Source organism: Pelobates fuscus, chromosome 7 (genome assembly GCF_036172605.1).
Source record: "Pelobates fuscus isolate aPelFus1 chromosome 7, aPelFus1.pri, whole genome shotgun sequence".
NCBI classification, from domain to species: Eukaryota; Metazoa; Chordata; class Amphibia; order Anura; family Pelobatidae; genus Pelobates; species Pelobates fuscus.
Window position 1 is genome coordinate 2391986 of NC_086323.1, and position 19180 is coordinate 2411165.

Here is a 19180-nt window from a genome sequence, read left to right on the forward strand (position 1 = left end):
GACTTTAAAAGACTTATTTTCCCTGCATAAAGGCTTAGTCGTGTCTTTCTGCCGGGGTGTTCGGTAGATTTTATCTACCGAACAAACTGCCGAAGGATCAACCACCTGGGAGCTGGAGTGTGCCGCCAATTTATCTCCCTGAAGCTGCGGTTAACCGCAGCTTAATTGACGAATGCAGGGTGGTCTTTGTTCGTTGTGCGCTCAGATCCCAGCTATCTGGGGATATGTGAAATGTCTGTGCTTTATGTATAGAAGGTGACTTTATGTATTTTAAGGTGTTTTACTGTCTTTGTGTCCCCACGTGTATAATGGAGTCTTGCCTCTGTCCTGGGAGATAATTGGATTACTTCTCAATTATCCCCAGGATAGAGAGAGGGAATTAGGATGCATTGTGGGGATGTTTTACCTCTGTGTGTCTGAAATGTGATACATGTCTGTCTGTGATACAGTCTTCCATCTGGTCCCCTAGGGGAGTGTCCACCAGGTGGGAGACCTGCATAAATACTGGGCAGGTAGCCCTGAATAAACCAGACCACTGCTTGACCCTCAACACGGAGCTTTGTCTGTGGTCCTCGTACCAAAGAAAGATGGAACCACACGGTTCTACTTGGACTACAGGCGACTAAATGAGCAGACCACCACCAATGTGTATCCCGGGTAGATTAACTATTAGATCGTATAGCGAGGGGACGTTATCTGACCACAATCGACTTATGCAAAGGCTATAGGCAGATTCCTATGGCCGAGGAGGCTATCCCCAAGTCACATCACCCCATTTGGCTTGTACAAATTTAGGGTCATGCCATTAGGGATGAAGAACGCCCCGGCCACCTTTCAGTGTATGGTGGATAGGCTCCTCGATGGCTTCCAGGATTTTGCCTGTACGTACCTGGATGACATTGCAATCTACAGTGAGTCCTGGGAGGAACACTTGGTTCATGTAGGGGTAGTACTGGATAAGATTCAGGCCGGGCCTGCCTCTTAAACCAGACAAGTGCAACCTGGGTATGGCAGCGGATACATATTTGGGACACCGGGTGGGGTGTGGGAAGCAGTGGCCAGAACCTGCTAAGATAGAAGCGGTCGGTTACTGGCCCACATCCCGCACCACAACCCAGGTATTGGCCTTCTTAGGGAACGCTGGGTACTAAAGACGCTTTGTACCAGCTACAGTACTGTTACGATTGCCTCCGGTCTAGCAGGAGGTTGGATCGCTTGGATGTCCTGGTTCCCGAAGTCAGAGAGTCGAACGAGGTTCCAATCAGTAGAAACCTGTAAATGTAGAGTATCCCACTAGCTATAGTAAAGCTAGGATTCCCGGATCCCTACAACACGAGTCGAGGCTGCGAGTTGAGGGTAAAACGAACTGGCTTTAATGGCACACAAGCATCGCAATTTATGCAAGTCCCCAGGTCCAGGGACAGCCCCCTATGGACCTGATGGGATACAGGTACAGTACAAAGATTCAACCAATCACAATACAATGTATCATTCAAACTAGTACCCGCCCAGCTTGGAGATAATGAGGCCAACGGTTATACAATCTAATTATCTCCAAGCACCCATAAGACCATGCTTTATTGTGTTCCAGAAAACAGCATAAAAATATATAACTTAGGCATTATAGAGAGAATATAGTTCATTCCACGAATTGTTCAGTAGCTCAGATCTGGATGCATCAAGTATGCGAATTGCGCCCAGATCCCACGAACAGAACAGGAGGTTTCTGCTATAGAAAGTCTTGTTCGGTATTTGGATTGTAAGCCCTCGATGGCGGCCATGTTTTTGGGTCCGTCAATGGACAGCAGGACCTCGACTCCATACTTATGGAGCGGAGGTCGGGTACATAGTCACACGAATCCCCGCTATCAGTCTGGTTGTCCCGGCCGATCGGGATACGAACAGTGACCGCCCGGAAGGGGTACTTAACCTGCGGTTAACCGCAAGATGAACGTTCTAATCGATGCCACATGCCAGAACGTAGGTGGTCCCCCATTCGTGAGTTTTTCGGTAGTTTCCCTTTGGGGAATTGTATACGAATGGGGGGTCCCCTGGGACCGTCAATTAGTTTGTGGTTAACCGCAGACCGCAACGCCTTGTGCGGTTAATGAGCGGCACACTCCGCTCGCCGGGTGGTCGGCCATTCGGTACTTCGAGGGGTGACGAGGTTAAGTGGCGGCACACGCCAAAGGCTGGGTGGTCCATCGTAAGTACCGACGTATGAGACTTTATAACAGTTCGTGTAATCCGTTTGTATGGATGGAATGCCGGTAAAATAGGGTTTTAACAAAAAGAGGTAGAGTGTAACAATATAACGGGTCCTTGTAACAAGTACTCTAGCCAAACCCCTGATTGACCTGACGATAAAGAGTTTACCTAGGCAGGTTCTGTGGTCTCTTGCATGTGAAGCCGCTTTCCAGTCTCTTAAACAAGCTCTAGTGAATGCTCCTGTCTTGGCTGCCCCAGTCCCTAACAAATGTTTTATTGTGCACACAGACGCTTCCATGTTCGGACTGGGGGCAGTTCTAAGTCAAGTTGGAGAAGAAGGAGGAGAACACCGTGTCGCGTATCTCAGCAGGGTATTGTTACCCAGGGAGGTGGGCTACGCGGCAGTGGGAAAAGAGTGCTTGCCGTTTGTGACAGACCGCAGGCACTCCGACCGAGTACCTCCACCAATCGATGCTCCTAGTGCTTGCCGAGGACTCCAAGCACTCCAACCGACAACATCAGCGCTGCAGACCCCACTTCCAGCGATGCAGCTACGCCGGGGTCTCGCCGTCCTTCACCCACCCTGGACCCAAGGCCAGGATCCAGCTTTCAATGGGCAGACCTCTCTTCCTCCAGAGAGCTTAGCAGGAACAAGAACAGCTCTTACAAGAGCTTACCCTGGGGAGTATAGTGTGATTATAGCAATCCCCAGTGTGTAGTTATCCCATCCCCCAAGCATGAGCCAAGGCTTCAAGAAAGGGTCAAGCAGGTCTGTTTAATCACCAATAAGTTCAAATAGTGTTTTTAACTGGCAAAGTCTCCCAGGGACCATAGTCACATGGCAAGAGGCTGGCAATTAGTCCTCCAGGCACAAGTGGCGAAGGGCACTTCGTCAGAGCGTTGGTTTGGGTTTTAACCCCTTAAGGACACATGACATGTGTGACATGTCAAGATTCCCTTTTATTCCAGAAGTTTGGTCCTTAAGGGGTTAAAGAAATTGACTCCTTACATGCACGGACAATAATTCACCTTGATTACCGACCCGTTGGTGTGGCTTGACCGCGTCGCAGGGGACAATGGCCGATTACTACGGTGGAGTTTGGCCCTGCAAACCTACAACTATACCATACACTACTGGCCCGGGAAGCAAAATGGCAACGCTCACCAACTGACTAAAACCCGGTCGGCTGCGTTCGTGGGATCTGAGCGCTTTTCGCATTTGTTGTGCAGATCCAGGGTATGCGAAGATATAGGACTTTAGGGGGTACATACTTGTTAAATATGTATTTTAGGGTGTTTTTCCTATGCATGTCATGGACCCAGGGCCGGTGCAAGGATTTCTGCCGCCCTAGGCAAAAAAAATGCTCTGTCATATGGGCCAACGCCAGTCTTCACAAAGTGTCTTTTATCTGAAAAGACAGTGTGTTTACATTAAAAAGCCTACAGGCACAGGCTATAGACACCAGAACCACTACATTATGCTGTAGTGCTTCTGGTGACTATAGTATCCATTTAATGTGAGGTAAATTAGAGATTAGTGCCACTAATAATATATTGGATTGCCTACTTACCACCAGATGAGGACAAGAGGCTGATGATGGGCTCAGTCTGGCTCCACAGGTCTGGTGTAGAAGAGGCTCTCTGGAGACTGCTTTTAACAGTGCTCACAACAATTAACGAACAGGAAGCAGCTCCATTTTTTAGGGCCCCTTACACAGCTCAAGGTCTGGGCCCCCAGGGCTTGAGCATGAGTATGCCTACAATGCCCACCCATAAATACCTACATGGTCCACCCATGAGTTCTCTCACAGGAAGTGGAGTGTATGTGTGTAGGGGATGTTTTATGTGTTATTACCTTCTCCCCCCCCCCTTAAAGGTCCTTACCCTCCTCCCCTCTCCTTAGTGGTCCTCCCTCCTTACCCCCGTTTGGTGTTCCTTCCCCCCCTTAGTTGTCCTTACCCCCCCCAGTGGTCCTTACTCCCCCCCTCCCCTAGTGGTCCTTACCCCCCTCCCCTCCCCTAGTGGTCCTTACACCCCCCTCCCCTCCCCTAGTGGTCCTTACCCCCCCACGCTCCCCTTTTGGTCCTTACCCCCCCACCCTCCCCTCTCCTAATGGTCCTTACTCCCCCCTCCCTTCCCTTCCCCTAGTGGTCCTTACTCCCCCCTCCCCTAGTGGTCCTTACCCCCCCTCCCCTAATGATCCTTACTCCCCTCCCCTAATGGTCCTTACCCCCCTCCCCTAATGGTCCTTACCCCCCTCCCCTAGTGGTCCTTACTACCCCCCTCCCCTAGTGGTCCTTACCCCCCTCCCCTCCCCTAATGGTCCTTACTCCCCCCATCCCCTAATGGTCCTTACTACCCCCCCTCCCCTAATGGTCCTTACTCCCCTCCCCTAATGGTCCTTACTCCCCCCATCCCCTAATGTCCTTACTACCCCCCTCCCCTAATGGTCCTTACTACCCCCCCTCTCCTAATGGTTCTTACTCCCCCCCCCCTTCCCTAATGGTCCTTACACCCCCCTCCCCTAATTGTCCCCTCTCAGGTCTAGTGGGGAATGCCCCTGGAATATGTAGTAAGAAACCCCTTGCATGGGGACTTGCATATAAGGCCAGTTTGAGCTTCCAATAAATCAGTTCCTGCTTACCCTCAACAACAGAGTCTCATCTCATGTTTGTAGGGAACAGCTATACCATGTTTGGATTAGCGTGCTTTGGATTATGATAGCATCACTCTAAATAGGGGAAAATAAAAATCCTTGGCGGCGAGACCCCTCTTCTTCTCGGGGTGGCCGCTACATTTCATTTTCCAGACATAAATTGGAGGACACAGGGACTTGTTAACCAGTTAGGGGAGACATTTTTAACCCCTTAAGGACCAAACTTCTGGAATAAAATGGAATCATGACATGTCACACATGTCATGTGTCCTTAACCCCTTAAGGACACATGACGTGTGTGACACGTCATGATTCCCTTTTATTCCAGAAGTTTGGTCCTTAAGGGGTTAAGGGGTTAAACCTGCTAAATGACATCTTTATGTCTAAGTTAGTAGAAGCACCAACTAGAATTAATACTTGCCTGGAGGAAGATAACATAACTGCACACTGCTCTGTTAGTTAGCGTGGCTTGTTTCAGGCTGTGTTTTCAGTGAGATCCTGGAAAACACAGACTGTTCATGGGTGGAGACATCAAGAAAGGTGCGATATCACCCAACATTCCCACCTCTGTCAATGTAGGGGCTATCAGGGTTTTGCTTTGGGCTGAAGGCCAAGGTAATTCTGGAAGCTAGCAATGCCCCAATAACATATTATGTTACATTTGTCATACAGTAGTGGAGGACTTAAGATACCATATCGCCAACGCACCTAATTTTGACAACACAGTAGTGTTTTTTTATTTTATTTTTTTTATTCACAAAAAAGGGCTAATGGTGAAGCGCTACAGTGGTCTAAAGTGGAAACTATTTTTATATCGACACTGTGTAGTGGAAGATACAGAAAAGATACAACAAGGGATTGTATATCTTAAAATGGTTCCCTACTTTGGAGTCCTAGTTTAGGTATGGTTTCCCTTTAAAATATGAAAAACATATCATAGTCCATGTGGCTTATGCTACATTGGGAAGACCACCAGATCTCTTCATATAAGAATAGAAGAACATGGCCGTAACATCACTAAGGGCTTTGAAAAGCATAAAGTTTCTTTACACTTTTAACAATACCATAATAGTGAGACTAAATGTACTATATTTGTAGGTTTAAACAAAATAGAAAAAGATTGGAGAGGAGGCGATTTTAATACAAAACTAAGTAAGGTAGACTGTGGCAGCTCTAGACTTTGTGAGGCCATAGGCGAAACTCAAACATGAGGCCACCACTAACACCTAAAGTTAAAAATAGGGGTTGCATTGTGTGTATAAGGTGCTGTTGTTGTATTTAAGGACAAGCTTGCAGCGCTGGATACAGAGAGCTTGTCTCTGTATTCATTGTTCGTTGGGTGGGGAGCGGAGGCATAAATACCTTAGGAGTAACTTCTTCCCTCGTGGTCCAGTGGGCTCCCTTTACGGTCTGCCGCTCCGCCGGGTGCAGAGCTGCAGACCATGTGGTAAGTCTAGCCTCGCGATCGCAGCCAGTTACAGCGTTGCCGTGGTAACCCGCGGCAATGCTCTGATTGGGTGAGATCGTGAGACCCCCTCAGTCTGCAGCTCTGCACTCGGCGGAGCTGCAGACAGGCTGGCTCTCCGGGGCAGGCATAGGAGGGGCCTCGCACCCGGTGGCACAAAGGGCACGCCGCCGGGCCCCCTCCTGTGTCAGAGACCGAGGACCCGATCTGTCACACTGCCCTAAGGGGATTTAGGCGGCCGCGAGGCCCCTATCAGCGCGAGGCCTTAGGCGGATGCCTAAATCACCTAATTAGAGAGCCGCCTCTGAAGGTAGAAATGGAGTGGATTTTCAAATTAAACACTCTAATCCCGAACGGATTAAAAAAGCTGATTTTGAAATGTGCCACTTTTTAAAATAAGGACCCTTCGATGACCTATGTGTGTAACGGACCGTTTCGCTCACAAGAGAATAAAAACCGTTTAGGCGATAATCCCCTTTCCAGATGCACCGGCAGCTACTGTAAGCACCAAACTCCTGAACCGCATATAAGGGAATGCTCCAAACTCCCGAACTGCATACAAGGGAATAAGGTAGCACTCCAAACTCCCGAACCGGAACCTCACGAATAGCTGCTAGCAGACGAATAGGAAAAGCATCCAAGCGGCTTACACTCCTAGCAATCAGTCTCTATCAGCATACAGTGAATGCCCCGAAGAACGAGACAAGGCTCCGTGTTGAGGGTCAAGCAGTGGTCTGGTTTATTATGGGCTACCCACCCAGTATTTATGCAGGTCTCCCACTTGGTGGACACTCCCCTAGGGGACCAAATGGGAGACTGTAACAAAAGACAGACAGGTATCAATTTAGGACATACAGTCACAATACTTTCCCACAATGCAACCTGGCTTCCTCCCTTCTGCCTTGGAGATAATTGAGAAGTAATTCAATTATCTCTCAGGACAAAGGCAAATTGCCATTATGCACGTGGTGGGCACAAAAACATTAAAACACTTTAAAATACACAAAGTCACATTTTATACATAAAACACAGAAATGTCACATATCCCCAGATAGCTGGGATCTGAGCGCACAAAACTACCGAATAGCGCTCAGATCCCATTCACACAGTTCAATTGCCATGGAGCCAAAGTATTTAATTACACGAATAGGCTCTATGGCATAGCTATCTGGGTTAACACATTCACATAACAAAAGGAAGCAGACGGCTCAGCGGTGTTCGTGCCAATAAGTGTCCGTCTTTAGTTCCATAGTTCAAGCGCTGAACACCGCTGGGCGTTCGGGACTTCTAAAATGGCCGCCGCCACATGTTCGGTAAATGAACAAAGACCACCCTGCATTCGTCAATTAAGCTGCGGTTAACCGCAGCTTCAGGGAGGTAAATTGGCGGCACACTCCAGCTCCCAGGTGGTTGCTCCTTTGACAGTTTGTTCGGTAGATAAAATCTACCGAAACCCCGGCAGAAAGGCACGAATAAGCCTTTCTGCAGGGAAAATAAGTATTTTAAAGTCTGGTCCATAGTCCAAAGGCAGCAGGCGGGCAACCAGGCTTCTCCAATGCAATGTGATGAGATTGCTCTCGTCACAATGTGAAACTTTCATTTTATTTTTACATTTATTTTTATATCTTTATTAAGTTTTCATAATATAGTTCTTAAGATGACCCCCCTGTTTTACAATTAGGTGCAAAAATATACAGTATATTTAAAGTCAGTTGTCAAATAAATGTTCCAAATAAAACTACAATCTAAAGAGGATTTTCCAAAGTCTAATTAATTAAATAAACTAAAAGACTAACAAAAGATTTGAAAATAAACGAATCTATCCTCTAGTTAAATTACTAAAATATTAATGAAAGAAGAGTCAGTAGAAAAATGTATGTCCTCAATCAGTTCAAATATAAATACCATTAAGAAGATATATAGGTACAAAATATAATCACTAAGATACGAACGAATGTGTTAGAGAAAGGGTATAATGATCTATATCTTTAAGAAGAATTATAGCGAGGTTGTAATGTATCCTATATATATATATATATATATATATATACAAAAAAACATGTGCATAAGATAGTCAGTTCAAAACAGAATAACGGAATAAGGTTGTAATGTAGTATACATTTTATAAGTATGTACATAAGACAGTCCATCCAAGAAACAGAACTGTACAATAATGTCCAATTAAAGATTACACACAAATAATATCTTTTATGATAAATGGAAAATTACGAATTATATATACAAAAGATCTTTTACTTTAAAATTTGATAAGATGAATAAAGATTAATAAGAGCATCCGTGGTATTTTAATATTGGATTTCTCTTCAAAATATAGTATTTCTTTCTACGGTCCGACAAAGAACGCAGAAACAGCGGCTGGAACGCACACTGAACCACAGGACCGGAAGTGACGTAACGCAGCCGGATGCGGAAGTAATACGGACAAAGGCTTGGAATAATGCTTGGAACGCAGGGCATCACCGTTACTATGGTGATAGCCCGCAAAACCACAAGCCTGAAAATAATGATTCCCCCAATAAGGGGGTATATAAAGCAGGAACCAGTCCAAGGAGGACACACAGAGATCTAATCCAGCTGGGATTTGTAAGCAGATATACTCGGTTACTGGACTTATACTTGCCATATAAGTGTAATTTTTTAATTGTATATTTTAAAACCCTTTTCTTTTATAAAAAAAGTGATAAATAAAGCATTTTTTTCCAAATACACTTATGGCACTTTTCCTGCGATTTTAAAGAAGGAAAGTGGTTTAGTGTCGATTTCTGTCTGTTCACCACAAAGCCCACTGGGTACTGCATTATAGAAAATAAGTAAATTGGAGAGGGGACAAGCGGTTTGCAATCTGGCGTTCATATTGGACTTCCAGGTGATGAATATGGAGCATAGCTTGCTCTTTTCGTAGGGTGCCGCAAATAAAATTTGGCCCCCCAACATACAAGCAAGGGAAGGTGAGATTCGTTAAAGGTGCCAAGGCTAAGGAGTCCAGATCCCGCCCGCCGGCTGAGGAAACCTAATGCGCATGTGCGACAATGCCGCGTATGCGCTTTAGAGCTCTCCATAGGAAAGCATTGAAAATGGTTGAAAAAGGTTTTCTGGGCTATAGTCCAGGAAGTGCCCTCTAGTGGCTGTCTACTAGACAGCCAATAGAGGTGGCGTTAACCCTGCAAGGTAATTATTGCAGTTTATAAAAAACTGCAATAATTACACTTGCAGGGTTAAGAGTAGTGTGAGTTGGCACCCAGACCACTCCAATGGGCAGAAGTGGTCTGGGTGCCTACAGTGTCCCTTTAAATGAAGGTCGCTACACATGTTAAAGTTGGTAACTTAAAACTTGAAGAACACCAATATATCCTCATCGATATTGGGGTATATGTTCAACTAAATATCCCTTTAGTAAGGGAGGAGTGGTGTACTAATGAACAATAGTTGTATGAAGAGCAAACACGACACAATTAACTATATAATGCTCTATATTTACTATCAATCAGTAGTAATATTGTTTTATTTATTTACCTATTTATTTCTTTATTTTTTTCCCCCCTTTTTTTCCTCAATGTTTTGTGTATCTTCTGAATGTCCTGCATCATCACCGCTGATAGCGTATATTTTATAGACAGATTAAAGCTTCATGATATGGCGCTTTATCCATCGAACGGAACTAGACAGGGATGTCCACTTCCCCCCTTACTCTATCTAATGGTTATCGAACCTTTGACTATGGCAATTAGGGCAGATAATCAGATCATAGGGTTTCCGGTATTGACAGAAAGTGTTAAGATCACAATGTACGCTGATGACGTGGTGTTGACCCTTTGTGAGCCAGTGTCTTCTATCAACAAATTTATGATGATTACTAACGAGTTTTCACTACTATCTGGGTACAAATTAAATTTAAGTAAATCAGCCACTATTACCTTCTGGGTCAAGAAAACTACTATATGATAATTTTGGGATAGATTGTTCGTCCTCACACTTTATATATCTTGGAATTCAAATAACGAGAGACCCCTCTAATTTAATGGAGGTTAATTTTATGTCCCTACTTAAATATAGTAAAGAATTAAAAGAGTGGAAATCATGGTAAGTTTCGAGTTGGGGAAGAATAAATATTGTAAAATCCTATATTGTCCCAAAATGGACTTATTTATTTTGTATGATTCGTGTGGCGTGTTCAGATAGCTGGTTGAGTCTAGCGCAATCTATATTTAATACATTTATATGGTTCGGGAAATACTCACGTATTAGTACCAGTCGTTAAGCATTGAAAGTCAGTCAAGGTGGTTTGGGGTTAACCCTGATAAACTGATTACTGGAAAGCCTGCATGCTAACACATATTATTTACACTCAGTTTGACACTGTTAAAGAGGAAATCTGGTACAAAATAGAAATGTGTTCGACAAAAGCTAGTGATGTCACTAAAGAATTGAGATCAATATTTTGGCGGACTAAGGATTAAAAAAGAAAAACAAATTGTATAGAGATGCAATCAAAATGTATCTGGGAAAAACTAAGAAGGGAGATAGAATTATCTCAGGTCTTCCAATAACTCAATCCATGTATAATGCTGTTGATTTAAATCTTTCTAAATGGATAAAGGTTGGCCTCAAAAGAATTGAAAATCTACTTAATAATGATAACCTTAAGGATTTCACTCTGTTGAATATAGATTTTGGTTTAAATAATAAAGAAATCTTTAACTATATGAGAATGAAGGGATATTTACAAGAACACTTAGTTCTGGACAGTTCAATTAGACATATTAAATCAGGGTTCACATACTTTTTCCACCTGCACTGTGAATGTTTGCATGGTGTGTTCAATAAAAACTTGGGAACATTTCATTCTTTGTGTGTTATTAGTTTAAGCAGACTGTGATTGTCTATTGTTGTGACTTAGATGATGATCAGATCACATTTTATGACCAATTTGTGCAGAAATCCATATCATTCCAAAGGGTTCACATACTTTTTCTTGCAACTGTATAAACAAAGTAAGCCAGGTTGTTATTTTTACTCCATTTGAAGAAGCAACACATGGTGAAACGCATTATGGTTTTTGTAACGGACCGTTTCAGCAGAAAAATCCGTTTAGGCGATAATCCCCTTTTCACAGACAGGCACAGCTACTGTATAAGCACCAAAACTCACAAATTGGATATAGGTGAATGCACCAAACTCCCGAACTGCATACCAGGGAATAAGGTAGCACTCCAAACTGGAACCTCACGAATAGCTGCTAGCAGACGAACAGGAAAAGCAGACATCAGCTTACACTCCTAGCAATCAGTCTCCAACAGCATACAGTGAATCCCCCCAAGGACGAGACAAGGCTCCGTGTTGAGGGTCAAGCAGTGGTCTGTTTATTGAGGGCTACCTGCCCCTGTATTTATGCAGGTCTCCCACCTGGTGGACACTCCCCTATGGGACCAAATTGAAGACTGTAACAAAAGACAGACACTTAGCATTTCAGGACAAACGGAAGTAAAACATCCCCACAATGCATCCTGGCTTCCTCCCTTCTGCCCTGGAGATAATTGGAGAAGTAATCCAATTATCTCCCAGGACAAAGACAAAACTCCATTACACATGTGGGGACCTAAATACAGTATTATGCTTTAAAATATATAAAGTTACTTTTATTACATTAAACACAGACATGTTACATATCCCCAGATAGCTTAGGTCTGGGTGCACATTATAAGGTGAATGGCACCCAGACCACACAAATACAGTCTAATCGCCATGGAGCCAAAGTCTTTAATCACACGAATAGGCTCCATGGCATAGCTATCTGGGTTACCACAGTTCACATAAAAATACCGAATGAACGGCTGTTCGGCTACATCCCCACGAACAGGAACCAGGAGACGGGCGGCTCAGTGGTGTTCGTGCAAATAAGTGTCCGTTTATAGTTCCATAGTTTAGGTGCCGAACACCGCTGGCCGTACGGGACTTGTAAAATGGCCGCCGCCACATGTTCGGTCGACGAACAAAGACCACCCTGCCTTCGTCAATTAAGCTGCGGTTAACCGCAGCTTCAGGGTGGTCAATTGGCGGCACATTCCAGCTCCCGGGTGGCCGTGCAATCGGTAGTTTGTTCGGTAGATAAAATCTACCGAACACCCCGGCAGAAAAGGCACGAATAAGCCTTTCTGCAGGGCAAATAAGTATTTTACAGTCTGGTCCATAGTCCAAAGGCAGCAGGCGGGCAACCAGGCTCCTCCAATGCAATGTGGCGAGATTGGTCTCGTCACAGTTTTAATTTGTGTATTTTAGCAATAAAAGTCTTTTGGTCACCTAAGTTGTACCAATTCTCTTTTTATTGTGTTTTATATTCACTTTTTTATTTTTTATTCTTCCTGGCATTTTTATCTGTTCCTGTACTCAAAGAAATCTGAGGTGGGGATCATTCCACCAACGATTTACAATAGAGAAGTGTTTCCTGCTCTACACTTGTAAGTATAATTTTATCTATTTTATATCTCATTTTATCATACTGAGAGCACTGTTGTTGTCTTTTCATCATATTTTGGAGCCTTGGATACCCAGACTGTACTGACAGACGCACCTCTCCTGCATAACCCTTAAGCAGGGATCATATCGCTGTATTGCCTTTACTCCAGAGCTGGTATAGCTCTTGTAAATGTGAGTGTACTACCTACATTTTTCATACATTTTATCCCTGGATCTTGGCTTATTGCACTATTAGCTGTTTTCGTATCTCCCATTTGTCTCTCCACATATACAAATATTTTAAACCATCTGGACGGATCAACTCTTGAGGATAGCACCCCTTGTAACGGATCCTGGACGCTTCCTAGCTTGTGCCGAGGACCACAAGCACCGCACTGGACACCACAACCACCGCAACCGCCTTGTCCTTCCACCCTGGATCAGCTTCTGTCCTCCAGGACCGTGTGGGAAAGATCTCTTCCTTCCACTCTGTATGAACCTCCAGCATCCAGGACTGTGTGGGAAAAAACCTCTCCTCCAAGGAGAGCGTAAAAGGACAGCTCTTAACCCCTTAAGGACACATGACGTGTGAGACACGTCATGATTCCCTTTTATTCCAGAAGTTTGGTCCTTAAGGGGTTAAAAGAGCTAAGTGATTCAAGCTCAGGGGAGTACGCAGAGCATAGCAATCCCCAGTGTGATTACACCAGCTCCCTCCAATAACAAGACAAGGCTACATTTTGAGGGATCAAGAAGAACTGTCTAAAACTTTATTTTACTTGGGACTAGCCCATATGGTCATAACATTAACATTGCTGTGAAAACTCAATAAAATTACAAACAGTCAAATCATAGCAGGCAACATACAGTGACTTATTATAACATATTAATATTCATAAATGGGTGGGGAAGACCATAATTAACACAAAATGTCTCTCCTGCATGCAGAATTAGCGATATGCAAATCTACCCAAATATGCAAATTACCAGTCTTGCTATTCAGGTAGTGCATATCACTGTTGCTACCAACAGAGGGCACTACACAAGCTCCATAGCCAAATCCAGCTAGTTGGTAGCAATCCTCAGCAGTACAGGAGAGCAGGCAATACATTTCACAGTACACACACACACTATAAACAATTACATTAAACATACCCTGCACCTATAATGGGTACAGGGTGACTAAAACATAAGAGAAATAAAACAACCTACATAAATAGTCTGTCTGAAGGTAGAATAGGGGCTTTAAAGCCAAATTCATCAAAGAGTCATAGTCACAGGGGAGGAGGCTGGCAAACAGGCCTCTCCAGGACCAAGTGGCGAAGGGCACCCTGGTACTTTATTGGCACAGCCTTACCTGTCTTTGTACTATTTTCTGTCTCTTTGAAGGGTTGGAGGGATTCCCTTCTTCAAGGTTGCTGCCTACCTACATATTGTTCGTAAATTAGCGCTTACCTTTTGTTGTTCTTTGAGTCAGAGACTCTAGTCAAGAGGGACGGGGAGAGATCAGGAGAGGACAGATAGATTTGCGTGTCATCCGCATAGAAATTGTATTGGAAGCCAAAGGAGCTAATGAGTTTACAGAGGGAGGCAGTATAGATGAAGAACAGTAGGGGACCAAGGACTGAACCTTATAGGACACCAACAGAGAGGAGTTGGGGAGAAGAAGCAGAGAAGAGAAAGAAACACTGAAAGAGCGTTGGGAGAGGTAGGAGGAGCACCAGGAGAGAGCAATATCTTGTAGACCGATATTGTGGAGAATGAGAAGAAGCTGTTGATGATCAACAGTGTCAAAAGCCGCAGAAAGGTCAAGGAGAATTAGGATAGAGTAGTGACCACGAGATTTTGCAGCGAGGAGATCATTGGATACTTTGGTCAGTGCCGTTTCCACAGAGTGCTTAGCGCAGAAACCAGACTGAAGCGGGTCTAGCAGAGATTTGGACTCGAGGAAGTCTGTCAATCTCGCATACACAAATCTTTCAAGGATCTTTGATGCAAAAGGTAGTAGCGAGATAAGACGGTAGTTGCATGGGGAGTTAGGGTCAAGGGTGGTTTCTTTAGAATTGGGATTATAGTTGCATGTTTGAAGGGTGATGGGAATATGCCAGAGGAGAGAGATTGAGAATTTTAGTAATAGGTAGAGAAAGAGAAAAAGACAGAGTATGGATGAGATGCGAGGGAATTGGATCTAGGGAGCAGGTGGTGGGACGGGAGCACTGAAGCAGAGCAGAAACCTCTTCCACTGTAACAGGTGCAAATGAACATGGAACAGCAGAGGGAGTGAGGTTATTGGGAAGAAGAAAGCTGAGAGATCTCTTTTCCTGATTGTAGACATCTGGTCAGTGAAGCGAGTTGCAAAGTCTGAGGCGGTCAAGTTAGTAGGTGGAGGAGGAACAATAGGGCAAAGAAGAGAGTTAAATGTGTGAAATAGTCGTTTGTGTTCGCGGGAGAGTGTGGTTATGAGGGTATTGAAGTAATTTACTTTTGCAGAGGAAAGAGCCAAGCTGATTCAGCGCAGCATAAATTTATAGTGGAGAAAGTCAGATGCACAGTGAGACTTTCTCCAACAGCGTTCAGCAGTTCTGGAGCATTTTTGGAGATATCGAGTCAGCTTGGTGTTGTGCCAAGGTTGTTGTTGGGGGCGCTTGCTGCGTTTAAAATTAGGAGGTGCCATGATGTCTTGTTGACAGGAGAGGGTGGAATTGTAGAAGGAGGTTGCAGAGCTAGGACTGGTGAGGTTTGAGATAGGTAAAAGGAGAGTTTGGAGACATTGTTGGTTTCTGTGAGATTGATGTTCAGACAGTGGTGTCAATTTGGGTCTTAGGTATGCCAATGTCAAAAGTCAGCATATGGTGGTCAGATAGAGAAAAAGGAATATTGGAGAGATTAGAGGCAGTACAGAGGTTGGTGAAGGCAAGATCAAGAGTGTTTCCTGCTGTATGGGTTGCTAAATTGGACCATTGCGTAAGGCCAAAGGAGGAGGTTACAGAGAGCAGACGAGAGGCATCAGTGCAGTTGGGGATGTTGATTGGGATATTGAAATCCCCAAGTATAAAGGAAGGAGTGTTAGGTGAGAGAAATTGGGGAAGCCAGGAAGAAAAGTGCTCAATGATTAGTCTAGGATACCCGGGTAGATGATAGCAATTCTTAAGGGAGTGGGTTTAAATAGGTGGACAGTGTGAACTTCAAAAGAAAAAAAGGAAAACCTAAAGAGGCAGGAGTAGCGCTATCAGAGCAGGACAGCCAGGTCTCTCTAAGTGCAAGCAGTGTGAGTGAGTTTTAGATGAAAAAGTCGTGTATGGCTGTTGATTTTAAATTACTGCAGATGGAGCGGGCATTCCAGAGTGCACACTGAATGTTGGTAAGGGAGGGTAAAGGGCAGGGTATTGTGATGAGATTTGTGGGGTTTCTGGTTTTCTTAGTGTGTGTAGAGAAGGTGAAGGGCCCCGGGTTGGGAGAGACTTCACCAGCTGCTAGAAGCAGGAGGAGAGAAAGTGACAGGAGGTGTGAATGGGTTTTGTATGCATGGGGTCCGATTGTGGGTCGGAGTGAGAGAGCAGAAAAATGAGTGCAAGGCATGAGATGAGAGAAGGGGGGAGTGTAGCAGAGAGGGGCATATGTAAATGTGGATGGGGGGATGAGTGAAGTAGGTGTAAGGAGAGATTTTTATACTGAGGGAGAAGGAGGAAATAAAGAGGAGGAGAAGACAGATCATTGCTAATCTGGGAAAAAGTAAATTGGAAATAATTGGAATATCAAGAGCAGGTGAAGGTAGGATAAATATTACGTTTTATGGGTTAAGAAAGTGCAGGAGTGTACTAATAAGAGGCAGTGTGTACACCTGCTATTTTTACTTATCTAAAATTTGGGTGTGACAGACAATCTATAAATGTAATAATGAGCATGGGATATCAGACTTTCTTACAGCAGTATTGTATTGATAATTCTGAAATCAGGCTGTTGAATAAAAATATGTGAGGGTTACCCGTGTTCCGCTACAATGATAATTAGTGATAATGTTACATAACTTTAAATTGACAACCCTACGTGAGAGAAGAAAAAAATAAAGCAATTTTGTTCTTCTACAATTAGGTAGAGAAGTTTGTCATAGTCACTGATCCCATCCATGTGATAACCGTATCTGGGGAGGTAAATGTCCATTTCTCTCCTTTCCAGTTTACTCTTAAAGGCGCTGGGGAAATTCCATTTTTAGCTAATATTATGTTTTTTGCGAAATTCGGTTGTAGTAGAAAATTATTTTCTTCATATTCTCGTATAATAGGAAAAAGCCTCTAAAAATATTATATCTGTGTAACAAGTATTCTTCAAGGATTTTTCTTTTCATCTTCTTCATCAATGTATCTTTCAATTGGAAAAAACAGAAATGTATTATTATATTATTACATTATTGCATAGTTATGTTGCTTGGTTAGTACATACAATGTACTCTTTCTAAAGAACAGTCATAAGTAGACATGTCTGGAAGTAATACTTTATATAGTCCCTTCAAATATTCTTTTAGTTTTTTTGTTTCAATTTCTGAAGGTATACCTCGAAAACGTAAATTTTAACTTCTCGGTCTGTCTTCAAGTTCCAATAATAAAAAATGAGGCTCACAGGGTATATGATAACATTATACAAATATATAGAGAACTAGTACAAAGAGCTTTCCGGTAACCTGTTTATTATCAAGACTGTAAAAAGGACAAGAGGTGGACCATTTAGACTTTGCGACAGAAGCTCCCATCCCATGGACTTTTAGAGAGGCTGGCCTCCTGCCCACGGACTCTGGGCCTAGTCCCAAGAGCCCCTAAAAGTGGCAGCTACCCAGCTGGATATGAGGACCTCAGGGGATTGCCTGGATTTGTTGGTTGGGGAGTCAAGGAGGCAACCTTCCACTAAGTCTGGGAACCCCTTTTGTGAGACTGAGACAAAGCCGCTGTACATCTAAAACTTCTTGCCAGGTCGGAGAATAGCCGCGACCTGGTAAAAACTAAACATTCTTTAACTCGGGTGAGAATTTTCCAATCAGGGAGCATTTGAAGCAAGGGTGCTCGGTGGTGAGTTTTCCATGAATATGTATTGTGTGAGGGTATAGTACATTGCTTTGTATGGAAGACCTAATGAAGGGAAAGTCAACATTGATGTGTATAAATAGATGTTTCCTGTGCAATAAAGATTATTCTACCCACTACATTCAGACTCCTCAGCTTCAGTGACTGGATCTGAAGTGCTCCAGAGCCCGGGTAGCAGCGAGGAAGCTGACCTAGCAGAAGTATTCAGTCGGAGTTCGGGAGCTGCATCACAGACTTGAAGAATGGATGTGACCGTCCATTCTGGTCAAGATGGCAGCTGGTGCAAGATTCCCAGTCACCACGTCCCTAAAAGAACTATTATCACTTAAGTGTCCCTTCCACGCTGTGCCTTTGCTCGACCGGACATTGTGGAGCTGAAACCTCAACCCATTACCATCAGAGACTAGTAAAAGGGCTCATTCAGGCGCAGCGTACACGACCGGGAACTACCCAGAAACTCCATGGAGCTTTGTTTCCCATCACAAGATGCCGAGATCTGGTGAAACTTTACTTGGATAGCACTTGGTCCCAGGCCCATCAAACAGGGAGCTATTTGGAAGGGGAATCGGGAAGGTGAAGAGGTATCTAACGATACTAAGAACTTGAGGGAGCTCCCTGACCTGGAGCTACAGGAAGTCAGTATCTATGACAGGGACTTCCCATCCAATGGCCTGGAACTCAGCGCTGAATCAAGGAATAATTGTAGCCCAGTCAAACTTCCCCTAATGATTGACTTTTTGGAAAGTTTGCCCCACATGATGAGAGCTTTCCAGGGACATGCACAGTTTGGGTATAACCTGGGGAAGGTGTATTATTTCAGGGATACTGTTGTAAGGCACCCTGGTGTCTGGTAGTTAATTATCTCGATGGGATTCAGTTATGTCTCAAACACCAAGGCGCTGGGGAATATATTGAGTGCTGTGATGACCCCCTTTTGAGGACAGGTGTATATACACTGGTATGTTGCTGAAAAAATATGTTCATGCTTTTATCTTACATCAAGCCTCGGCTGATGATTGGGGACACTGCTATCATCACTCTAAACCTCCTGTAACAGTGAAAGGGAATACTGTGTGGAGATACTCAGGCTCATTGTGAGCTCCGCCACAATAGAGATTTCACATATGGCAGAGAAAAAGGTTCTTTATCGTAAGATGTGGAATTATCTGCCTAAAGAGGCTGTTTTATTAGATATTGTCAAGGATATAATAGGTAATATGTGGCGTAACAGTATGTTGATTCCAGAAGAAATCTGACTACCACATTGGAGAAGAAAGATGTGTTTTCCCCAATTTGTGGGAA